Source organism: Martes martes, assembly GCF_963455335.1.
Source record: "Martes martes genome assembly, chromosome: 4".
In the NCBI taxonomy this organism is placed as follows: Eukaryota; Metazoa; Chordata; class Mammalia; order Carnivora; family Mustelidae; genus Martes; species Martes martes.
In genome coordinates, this window is record NC_137891.1 from 124,651,070 (window position 1) to 124,663,233 (window position 12,164).

The window sequence follows — 12,164 nt, forward strand, 5'->3', positions numbered from 1 at the left end:
CATTACAAGTTGAGTTATGAGACCACCATGAAGGATTTGCAAAAGAAATTATGGAGACCAATTTTGTGAATCAAAACATTCTCAGCCATTTTGCAAAAAGGAAGTATTAAAAGTGGAGATAAGAAGGGGATTTTTGGAAAAAGCTATGCTGTTAAGTCCCATTCCATTTCCTTGAGGGAGTTTTTTTGGGAGTGTGAGGTTTCTGACCCTCCATCTAAAACATTGGGAAAAACATTCAACTGAACCACTTAGAGTTTAAAATGTGTATCTTGTTGCTGGGGAAACATAGAGTACTGCCAACTGCGGATGCCTGAGACATCAAAAGATAGCAAAACAAGAGAGAACTAACCTCACTGGGCAATATGCATCCCCCACGGGATAAATGAAGTGTAAGGGTTTCCACGGACCAGACACAGGCAAGATAAGTAGACCAGCACAGATACGAAAGGAAACCGATGTAGGGTTTTCCTAGATCCTTTATAGGGGCTGCCTATGATCCCACCATCACAGAGGAAGGTAGGTAAGAAGCTGAGGAAAGAACTAAAGGTGCAGGAAGTCATGGGTTTGCCCTCCCATGAGGGAAATGCAGGTAAAAATTTGTTAGGAATGGAAAGGTCTCCGCCATTTGTGCCTGTTTCCCCCATTAGAGAAAGCCATCAATTTAGATATCTGACTTGTCCAGAGAGCATGACTCCCATAGATTATGGGTTCTGGCAGAGTTAACAAGAAAAACAACTTTCTTTTCTTCTTTGCTTCCTCCCCATAAGAGTTAGGAATGATCCGTGAACAAAATGGAGGAAGATGGGTAAAATCACAGACTGGGAATGGAAGAAGGGCACGGCAATTCCACTCCGTTCCCTCAGTGCAGGTGTCTAGCCTGAGTCTGGTCCAAGAGAGCAGGGGATGAAGACCTCTTTGAATAGCATGTGAAGTTTTTATTTTTACAAGTATAGATAAAATTATTAAAGACTCTTTTCACGATCTGAGACTAAGCAGAGGATCACCGGACTTACCCCAAATTTCATTGAAGGACAGGAAAGGAACAAGACCCAGAAAGTAAATGTTGAAAGAATCAAGAGCTGAAAAGAAAATGGTTGAATACATCTCACAAACCTTACATTTCAACGTGATTTTTCTACTAACTGCAATGCCTTCATTAGTTGGTATGTATGTATGTATGTATGATTTTATTTATTTGAGAGAGAGAGAGAGAGAGCAGGACCAGTGGTGAAGAGGGGGAGGGACAAGCAGACTTCCCCCTGAGCAAGGAGTCAGATGGGGGACTTGATCCCAGGACCCTGAGATCATGACCTGAGCTGAAGGCAGACACTTAACGTACTGAGCCACCAAAGCATACACAATTTTTTTTTATGTTTTATTGCCAACTCTCCCAGTTGAATATTAGTGAACTAGGGAATCAGTAGATTAGATGAAATTTGTGATCACTTTACCAGACATAGATACAGGAGAAAATGTTAAAATACCCACTGGCAAATTCTAACTCACCTTCCAAAACGAAGCTATCACAATTTGTTCTTTTATTAGACAGCAGAATAGTAATAATCAAGTACTCTTTATTGAGAAACATTAGTAAAATAAATTAACATTTATGTCTGTCTATCTATCTATAGATAGATAGATAGATAATTTAACTACAGCATTAGGAAACAGTTCATCAAAATCACTTTTCTGTTTATCTGTAAGTTCTTCTAAAAACTAGGACATCAGAAGTAGTTTGAATTTTGCACATCAGGAGAAAAGATAGTTTAGAGGAAGGAAATTATGCTTTCTCCTGGTGAGTTCTAGACTTAGGTTAGCCTAAGAAATAGCAAAGGAAACAAACATTGGTTAAATGATTTCTGTGTCCCCGGAGGTATGTTAAGTGCTTTACATATGAAACGCTAGGTGACCCTTACAAAGAACTCTGGGAATGGGAATTATTAACCTGATTAAAAAAGCAAGGAAGTTTGATATGAATATATTTAAGTTAACATTCCCAAGATTCTACAGCTCCTGAGTGACAGAACTAGAATTTTAAATTCAGTTCACCTACCTAGACATCTACTCCCTTTCCACTATACCCAATGAAAACTTTATTGTATTTCTTTATTTATAAAAGTTCAAATTGGGTACATTATATCCAATTATATGAAACATTTCATCCGATGGAAGCACTGGGTTCATGACATTTTTATCAAGTCTTCTGACTTCTAGTTTCAAGCTTGTAGATCTCCTGAGTTCTTTGTGTTTACTAGCAGATATTTCAAAGGTACTTTTGCGTATCTATGTTTAGATTAAACTAAGGCAGTGATTGCCTCACTTTGTGTCCCGAGGTCTCGCAGAGTGCCTGGAATCTGGTAGGTCCTCTGTAAATATTTCTCAGTTTCATAAATAAATGATAGTGAACAATGTCTTTATTTATTTAACACTTACTAAGTGTCTCCTACATTCCAAACACTGGCAGTTCTATCAATGGAGAACAAGCTAGAGGTGGTTCCCACAAAATGGATTTTGGTGGTCTAGGAGGGGAAGACCGAGTTAAGCAAAAACAATGAAGGATGTTAAGTGCTCCCAGTGGAGTAATTGTGAGTGCTGTGAGAACATATAGCAGGAGTCTCTAGCATGCTCTGGGTGCTTGTGAGTAGGGAGAGTGGGATGTGGTCTGGGTGGTTTTGTTCTGATACTTTGCATTTAATGTTTGAATATGGTAATGGGGTAAGGCAGCATTATCATTCTGCTGTTTTTTAAAATTTAATTTAATTTTATTTTTATTCAGTGTTCCAAAATTCATTGTTTATGCACCACACCCAGTGCTCCAGGCAATACGTGCCCTCCATAATACCCACCACCAGGCTCACACAACCCCCCACCCCTCTTCCTTCCAAAACCCTCAGTTTGTTTCTCAGAGTCCACAGTCTCTCATGGTTTGTCTCCCCCTCCGATTTCCCCCAACTCAGTCATTCTGCTGTTTCTTGAATGGAGAGGCAAAAAATTACATATATTATATGAACTATAACCTATAATACATAAATATTAGTCATTAATAAATATATAATTACTTAAACATATTTATTAATAAAATATAGATACATAAATATATAAAATATAAAAATATATGCACACGTATATACGTATATGCACACACTTATACACACACATATATAAAATATAAATTCACTGAAAATGGGACCAGTACTCACTCATGGTTCATCGAGAACTGGAACAACAACAACAAATAAGATTGTTGTAAAATTGTTCTAATTTAGGTGGTTGGGCAAGGAAGGAAACTCTCACTAAAAAGATCTACCCAGTTGCAGAGAATGTCTGGCAGTCCCGACTATCTACCTGCTTTCCCTCATAGCTTCTTCTCCCGTACTTTTGCTGGCCTGTTTCCATTGTCAAGGACACCCTACTTTCATGTCTTCACTCAAGCATTATGTCCTGTGTGAGAGCAGTCTTCTCTGACATCTCCAGAAAGAGCTCTTGTTTCTTTCTTGCTCTTTTATGAACTAGCTGCATCTTGTACCTTCCTTTTAGCACCTGATACATTGAGCTGAAGTTGCTGATATTTGCATTCCTCTTTTACTGTAAGAATCTTGCTTCTTGAAAGTGACAATCATTTTCTTTTCTCTATCTGTGTCCCCAATACCTAGCACAGTACTTGTGTTGCAGTAAGTTGTATATTAATGTTGAATTTTTAAAAATTCTTATGAAAGTTAAAAAATCTGTATTGCTTCTCCCAGTGTCTTACCTATATTGAGTCAGATGGAGGATATTTGAATTCTGGAATTTCCCATATTTTTATCTATTTAGGACTATGGATTAAAAAGTTACTTTTTATCTATTTTTAAAGAATCATAGCATTTTGAAAAACTAACAACGTGGATTCTTGAGTCAGCCTCCTGGCATCTGAGTCTAAGCTTTGACCCTTATGGATCTCACACTTGTAACTTTTTTCTGTCATGGTTTCTTCATCTGCAAAACAGACATAAATTGTACCTAATAAGGTGGTGGGGTTTAAACGATAGGGAGATAATAGGAAGTACTCCTCACAGTCCTGGAAATTCAGTACAGTGAGTATTTAAAAACAGTGACTATGAAATTATAATTCCCATTTCATATTTTAGTGTTTCTAAGCTCAGGATAACAACTTACATGGGTTGGGTTCTTTGAATGCGAAGGCTAGAGTGGAGGTTGAGTGGGGGAGATGTAGATTAGATTCCCATCTGTTGAGAGTAGGAGGAAAAAGCAGTTTGGGGCAGAGGAAGAAAATGAGCTACGCAGCGGGCCAACAAAGTCTCTACCATCCTGGAGGGGAACTTGGAAGTGAATATTGTGAGGGCAGTGTCCAACTTTGGGCAGAACTACTGGGCCATTATGGCCTGCCTTGCTCAGTACCGAATTCTGCAGCAGACACTGGGGTTGCTGACAGCCGGAGGCTATCTGCTGCCCTCATTCCCTGCAGCCCATCATGAACGGTCTGAGAAACTAGTAGAAGATCTCTCTACATATGTTACCCCACCCTGTGTGCCGCCCTCTGAATGAACACACATTGCATTTAAACAATGAATTTCCAAATTCTTTTAATCCACTGAAACAAATTCCAATCTTTTATTTATGTCCCTACCCCGTCTTCTCCCTGATATTTCTGGTTGTATCCATATAGACCTATCTCCCTAAAAATCTTTTCCCTTCCTATAGAAAGTAATCGTTTACATCTAAAGGTAAGAATCTAAAAACAAGAATGTTTCTTATGTCTGTCTCTACTTGTGATGATATATGAAGTATGTTCAATGAAAAATTCTCAAAAATTAACATTTTATTTCACTTATCTTGCTTTCATTTTTCCTAGTGCCCAGTACATTCTTTCCCTTCCCTTCTCCCCTTTCCCCCCCGCCTTCTTTCTTCCTCCACCGCCCCCTGCGTTGTAATTCTATTTTAACTAGTTTCCAAAATCAACACATTTTTGCAGTTTATTTTTTCACAGAAAAAATATCTCAGAATGCTTCATTCTTGTTCCCGAGTTACGTTACTTCTCAGTAAAATTGTATTTGTGTTTCAGTTTTCTTCATTTACTATTAAAGTTTGTCATGGTTCTGCTTCAAGTGACCTTGGGGCTTCTAGTAACTGAATTTGTTGCAAGGTTCCTTTCAACAGCAACAGTGAATTTTTTTTTCCCCCAAAAAGAAAAAGAAAAACTAGGTACCCAGAAATTAACAGACAGATTCTGGAGGCCAAATCTTTTTCTATTATTGGTATTTTGGAAAGTTCAGGGTAAATTATTCAAGGTTGCTTTCTACTTGGATCTAATTTTTTTTTTTTTAATGTAGTCAAGGTTTAGTGAATTTTTCTATAAACGGTGTCCAAAGAATGTATTTTTAAAGGCTCTATGTGGATGTATGGTTTTGATTGGATTGAATAGATTAAATCTAGAAACTATTTTTTAGGGTAGAAATATGAAAGCGATTGCATTACCCCCAGAGGCTAATATATATATATATATATGTGTGTGTGTGTGTGTGTGTGTGTGTGTGTGTGTATTTTTTTTTTAATACTTGCAAGCTGAAAGTAAATTGCAGGCACATCCTTACCCTTATTTTAATGCTCTTCTCTGAAAACATGGTAGTATTTAGTGTATTTCTTTTGCAAACCAGATAGATGAGGCTCAATTTATAAATATTTTTCTTTAAAACTGAAATCAGGAGGGTAAAAAAACACCCCAAAACTCAAAAGGAAATACATATAAAACCCCCTTTCTCCCAGAAGAGCTGCAAAAAATTACTCCTTGAACCATTGGACTATAAGAAACATTTGCATTTAGTAAGCTGCATTATTTATAGATGGAGAACTGCAACCTCTCATCCCTGCCTAGTAGTTTATTCTAAATCTGTAAGATTTACAAAACAAAAGTAAGAGAAACATGTGTTGAGCAATAAATAAATACTAGTGAACTTCTGTATTCTTTAAGCATTACACTATTTTCATCATTTTTGACACAAAGATGTGTTTTGCAGGGAGGGAAAAGCACATTTTGAAATAACTAGTTAAGCAGGGGATGAAAAACTGGTAACAAAAAAGAAGGGAAATGGTTTTGATTTTCATTATGCTTAAGGTCATATACAGGTCATATTTAACACAGATTCCATTTTCATATATTTTAATAAAATCTGTATATGAAATTTAAGTAACAGCTGTGGAAAGAATTTGATCTAAAGGAGCAAAAACTAAGTGTCACTTTAATATTAACCTTCTAGTGATGAATAAGCAAACAGAAGAAAAAGAGAATGTCTTCTTCAAATCAGAATGCAGAAGTTTGCTCCCTAGCTACTGATGTGAAAGAAATATTTGATGGTTGGTGACCTTGTAACAAGACATCCTGGGCTTGGCATTACACCAAGGGTAGTAAATTAAATACCAATACATGCATTTTACTTAGGAATGTTCAGCCTAATTGAGGAGAAAGAGTTAAATGTCAGATTGTCTTGTCCTTGAATTTTTTTTTTTTTTTTTTTTAAATAATGTGGCAGGAATGGAAGTTCTGATCACTGCCTATTTCTTCTACTACTTCTCATACTTTCCCAGAGAGATGAAGTCTACTCCTTTATAACTTTGCTGTCATTCGTAGAATAGAGTGCTGATCTTGGCTTTCCTTACAATGCTGTCTCCTGTCCTTGTGCTTTTTAAAGACACATATTGTATCTCTTTCTGTACTACCTTAGCATGCCAACGAGAGTATAATTGCAACTTCAAGCCCAATTTCAGCCTTCAAAGATGAGATGGCTTGCATTTTACTTAGACATAGCTTTAAGAATCAGCTATTTTGTTCCCCATGGGTGGTATTCTGCTTATTTCTCTAATTAACACAACTATTTTCTTTTGTGTCATGTGAAATGTAGAATAATTAAAAAAAAAACAACAAAAACCAAAAAACGGGGGTGTTTGAGTGAATAGCAGAATGTTGCAGCCCAACTGCGTGACTCAGTATGTAATAATTGGCCTGAATATATAGATAGGCCATTATGGGACTTGTTAAGGTTTGTGTCAGGTCCCTGCAATAATTATTGAAGGCCTAATTCAGACCAGCTTTCCTCCACAAAATTAAATAAAAGAGGTACTGGATACACCATGCATCGGAGGGATTAGCCAATTCTCTTTGCACAGCAGTGACCTTTGTATCCCCCCTATTAACGAGTGGGAAAGATTTAACTGCACTGCACGTGCCCTTGTATTTTCCGGCCATTATTTAAAACATGTCAAAATGAGTTCAGTTACTCTTCAGTCATTTCGAACCTCACCTGTTCCTCAATCAAGCATTTCAAGCCCCACCTTTTTCTTTCTTTCTTTTGTGTTTTAATCAAACCCAGGGCTTCTTTGGAGTTTTTATGCTACGTAATTCTGCAGCAGTCTTGGAACTGCGTCCCACTTGAAGTTCTAGAAAGTAACTGTACTGCTTGTCAACTAGGAAGTGAATATATACACTGCTACTTGCCATGGAGGTCACACCGTGTCTAGTATTTTGTGATTTAATTGCACACTGAACGTGGGCTTGAATCTGTTAGAAAAAAGACGGATACAGACTTGATGAGGTAATCTTTTACCCTCCACATCATATTTCACTTAAGTGGTAGTCAACATGCAGCCCTAATTGGCAGTCAAATCAGAACTCTGTTGACTGTAGCTAAATGCATATTGCCTAATTGTGTAATTCACATAACTTCATGCAAAATTCAAGGTATGAGGGCACTTCCTAAAGATGGAATTAGGGAGCATAAATCAATGACTTTTTCTTTCAATGTTGAAAAGTTCATTTATTCATTGGCTTGTGACTTCATGGGTCAGTTAATTACTGGATTTCAGAGTTAATTAGGTTAATGGACATGTAAGAAGTATAACAGATATGGAACCGGTTATTTCAATGTTTCATAAATGTGGTTGCTGTGGGTTTGTTTTCCAGAGTTACAAATCACTTAAAAATGAACTGCTTGCCTAAATCTAAGGTTTTTTAATTTTTTTCATCTTGTCTTTACATTAATTTGTTAACCTCATTTGCACTAAGGGGCAATTAGTAAATATCTTTAAAATATATTTATTTTTGAAATTTTTAATTGAGATGACTATTTAATACATTAAGTTCTTAAACTGTGTTTCAATAGATTAATTGAAACTTAAAGTTCAAAGAATTATTGGACATTATGTAATTGAATTTCTTACTCAAAAGGAAAACTCTCCCTTTATAACACTTACTAGATACTTACCTATAATCTAAACCTTCCAGTTCATAGGAACTCACTGTTTTTCTAGGCAAGTCTATTTACTGTCATTTCTCAAAAGTTTTCATGTAAAATTCTTCGTATTAAGTCAACGTCTGCCTCTTTGCATTTTCGCTCCATTGGTATGATTCTGTCATTGAGCATCCCTGAGACTAAATTTGGTATCTTTCAAATGACAACCATTCAAATACTTGCCGTCAGATGTCATGTTCTATCTTCGGTTCTTCAAACTAAACAACCTCAGCTTCTTTAGGCGAGCTACAGAATATGTACATCTGTAGAGCCCTCATGGTACTGGCTGCCCTTCCTTGGAAAATTCTAGTTCTGTTTAGAGGCTTTTAAGAAAGAACAACCTGCTCCAACTGCAGGATAGAGAAAATAAAGTGCTCTGAATTTGTAATAGTGTAGGCTTATGATAACTCAGTTAATTAAGGCTACTTGTTAGTTGGTTTAACAACTTAATGCATAATTGGCCAATTCTAATGTAAAAATGAATCGTTGTTAAGACATTTCTCGTAGAATTTCCTGACAATACTGTTCAAAATTTAGGACTAATTCATGAAAACTTCAAACTCTGACTTCAACACATTGAGATATTTTGAATCTTGATCTTCCCCTATGACTTAGAGCCATTTCTTTCTGCTTTATATTTACAAATTTGTTACATTTCAAGTTAACCACACGTGTGTGTGTGTATTAGTTTGTATGAGTAAATGTGCTATGTGAAGTGCTATAAAAAAATAAAGACTTACAAACTTTATCTCCCCTCCCCATCTAATCCCCTGATTACCAATCAAGAATTGAAGAATCCTAATAATAAGAATTCTAGTAATAAGAAGTCTAATAAGAACAATTAATTAAGAATTTAAGTTTTTTACACAAGAATTCTTGTGAAACACAGATGAAAATACATGACAAGAATTCTCAGCATGGTGAAAATGCACAGGAGGAAAGAAAATGGACAGGTTTTCATATGCTTTCAAAGTGTATTATCCCATGTAATACAAACAACTTTTAAAAGAGGGGTTGTTTCTAGTTTACAAATATGAAAACAAAATAAGACCTAGAAAGTTAAAGAGCTTGCCAGTAATTTTATACTTTTAAAATGATGAATATGGAATTAAAGCATCACTGTACAAAGGGCAGGCATAATGTACACACCAAGGCTTTATGGATAAGTGTGTTAACAATCAGTAAGATCTTGATAAATGAGTTAGAAGGCACTCAAGACAAAGGAGATGGTAGAACCACAAAAGAAGCAAGTGCATATTCTAGCGATGGTGAAGTGTTTGAATATAAGAGGAAGTAATGGGTAATAAGATTAGGAAGAAAGGTGGTTTGCTTTCATCTAGAATAAGCGTCATCAGTCAATACATAGAAGCACCTCTAAGGGATTTCTTGGAAGTTGAGGCCCAGAAGAACTAGGTTAGAAACCGCTGGTATTAACAGATTGACAAAGGGGACCTAGTCTGGTCTACTAAAGACATTCCTCAAGCTGGTAGCAAAGATGTAGCTTCATCTACTACCTCTGTACATACTTACACAGCTGGTAGGATGGAAGATTCACTGAGTTGCTCTTGCGTGTCCTGTTTTATGCTTTTCTCTGGTAATGAAAATGAGCAATCACTAGGTCATACCCTAATGAAAAGGGACAGAGATGGAAGAAGCTTGCTAATTTAAATACAATGTGATATCCATTGCAAAATGGTTATGTACAGATGGTAGGAAAGGGCCAAATTCAGTTACACGTGAACGGTGTTTTGAACATGAGGAAAATCATCTGGAAGAGAAAATTGAACAATCCATTAATAGTGAACAACAGCAGCAAAAACACACTATGGTGAAAGAGTGTGTTGTAATGTAGCATTGCCTGAGTATGAATTATGAAGGGGAGAGGAGGAGGGAGTGGCAAGAGTCTGGAGAGCCATCACAGAGGTCAGATCTCAGAAGATATGCATAGCAGCTTAGACTGCCTTTGGCTGATACGGGGAGGGAGTAGAGTAAAGCAGGGAACCACTTATCTCGTAATAGAAATACCACTCAATACCACACGATCCATGTTGGGTATTAGGAGTGAGAGACTGCTGGACAAGTGAATATTCTCTGGGTAGATATATTTGGTTGTAAGAAACAAAGTCCAGTTTAGATAAATTTTTTTTTAACCCTGGGTTCATGTGTAAGAACAGGAACCATAATAGATACTATGATAGACCTTCATGTCAAGAATTCACAGTAGTGTGTCTCTAATCATGTAACTCAACTTTTCTCTAGGGTTTTATTCTGCATGCATCTCAGCATGTCTAATCTTGCCTCCAGAGACTTTTTTAAATCACCTTCTATTTTATCCTCTGCCTCATGCTTTCTCTGTACTTGAAACCTTGGCCTACTCATCACTTTAGCTTGATAATGGTCCATTATGTCCTCTTAGGTTGTTTCTACCTTGGTAATCTTTTATTTTCTGCCCCTCTAGGTTATTAGCTGATTCTCTTCATATTCTACAGTTCCTTTACATTGGAATTCTGGATAGCACAGTTTAAACATAGCTTTTCACATCAGACCCATAAGGGGCTTTTTGTCCTTAGGTTGCGTACTCCCACCATGTCCAATCATAGGCAGAGGAAACACGGTACATAAGTCACTACATAGAGCTGCCCCTTTTGTACGGACAGTTTCCCTTAGGAAAAGTGATGAATAGGACAAATATTTAACTTTAGGGAATGTATCATGATAATGTAAATAACAGAGTGAGGACAATATCAGGGAAATGGTAATGGAGATGTAGTCGAGAACTATTTAGAAGATAAATCTTAAGTCCTTACATTTAATTAGTTTGAAAGGAAAAGAAGAATCAAAGATTCCAGTGCTTCTGACTGGGTCAACTTCTGATGGGAGACAAACAATCGAGATGGGAAAGGATAGAGGAAAAGCAATTTTATGAAAGAGCTTGGGGAAAATCATGAATACAGTTTTGAGCATATTAAACTTTTATTGCCTGTGGATTATACAGCTAGATGAATGAAGTTAAAATTCTTCTACGAAGTCCGTTCTAGGAAGGTTTGGGTGCATAAATAGATCAGAAAGACTGTTGCTCAAACTAGGAGTGTGAATGATATTGCCACGGGAGAAGAAAAGCTGTGCAGATTTAAAGGTAATTACATTGTAAAGGCAGGCAGAGAAGGAACACACAAGACCCACAAAGGAACTGTTAAGAATATTAAAAACAACAAAAATGACAAGGAGAGCATGGTGTCAGCAAAACCTAAACAGCCTTAGGAAGATTGCTCAACACTATCAGAGAACCAAAAATCACTAATGAAACTGACAGGTATCTAATTTATTTAACAATTAGATGTCCCTGATGGTGTTAGCAGGTAGAGTTTTAGAGATATGTTTTGGGTAGAGTAAGATTGTTGCTCATGAGTAGTGGATGGTGATGGTATGGGAACTTAAATGTGGGCAACTCTTAAAGGAAGAGGATGATGATGAGATAGGAATGTGCTGCAAAGACACTATTTCTTGTTTTGCATATTTTTCTTTTGGATGAGGAAAAATTGGACATAGACTGGATCTGTCTTTCATAGGAAAGATCCAGAGGCTGAGAACAATTCAAGTGATCCATCTAGGATAGAAAAGGAAAAACTGTGAGGCCCAGAAGGGCTTGAGGGAAGAAAGAATCACAGAACAGAGAAGGAGGGAGAACTGATAGGAGGATGTATGTTTAGATTGGCTATACTATGGGCGAATAATTCAGTTCTGTGGAAGATGTGAGGATGTGTTTGAAGTGCATCTTAAGACCAATTATGATGTGTTTGTCAATTTCTTCCTCTAGCCCAGTGGTAAGTGTTTTTGCCTCAGACAGTGTTAATCCCTTGAAATTTGGGGTTGTGCCTGTGG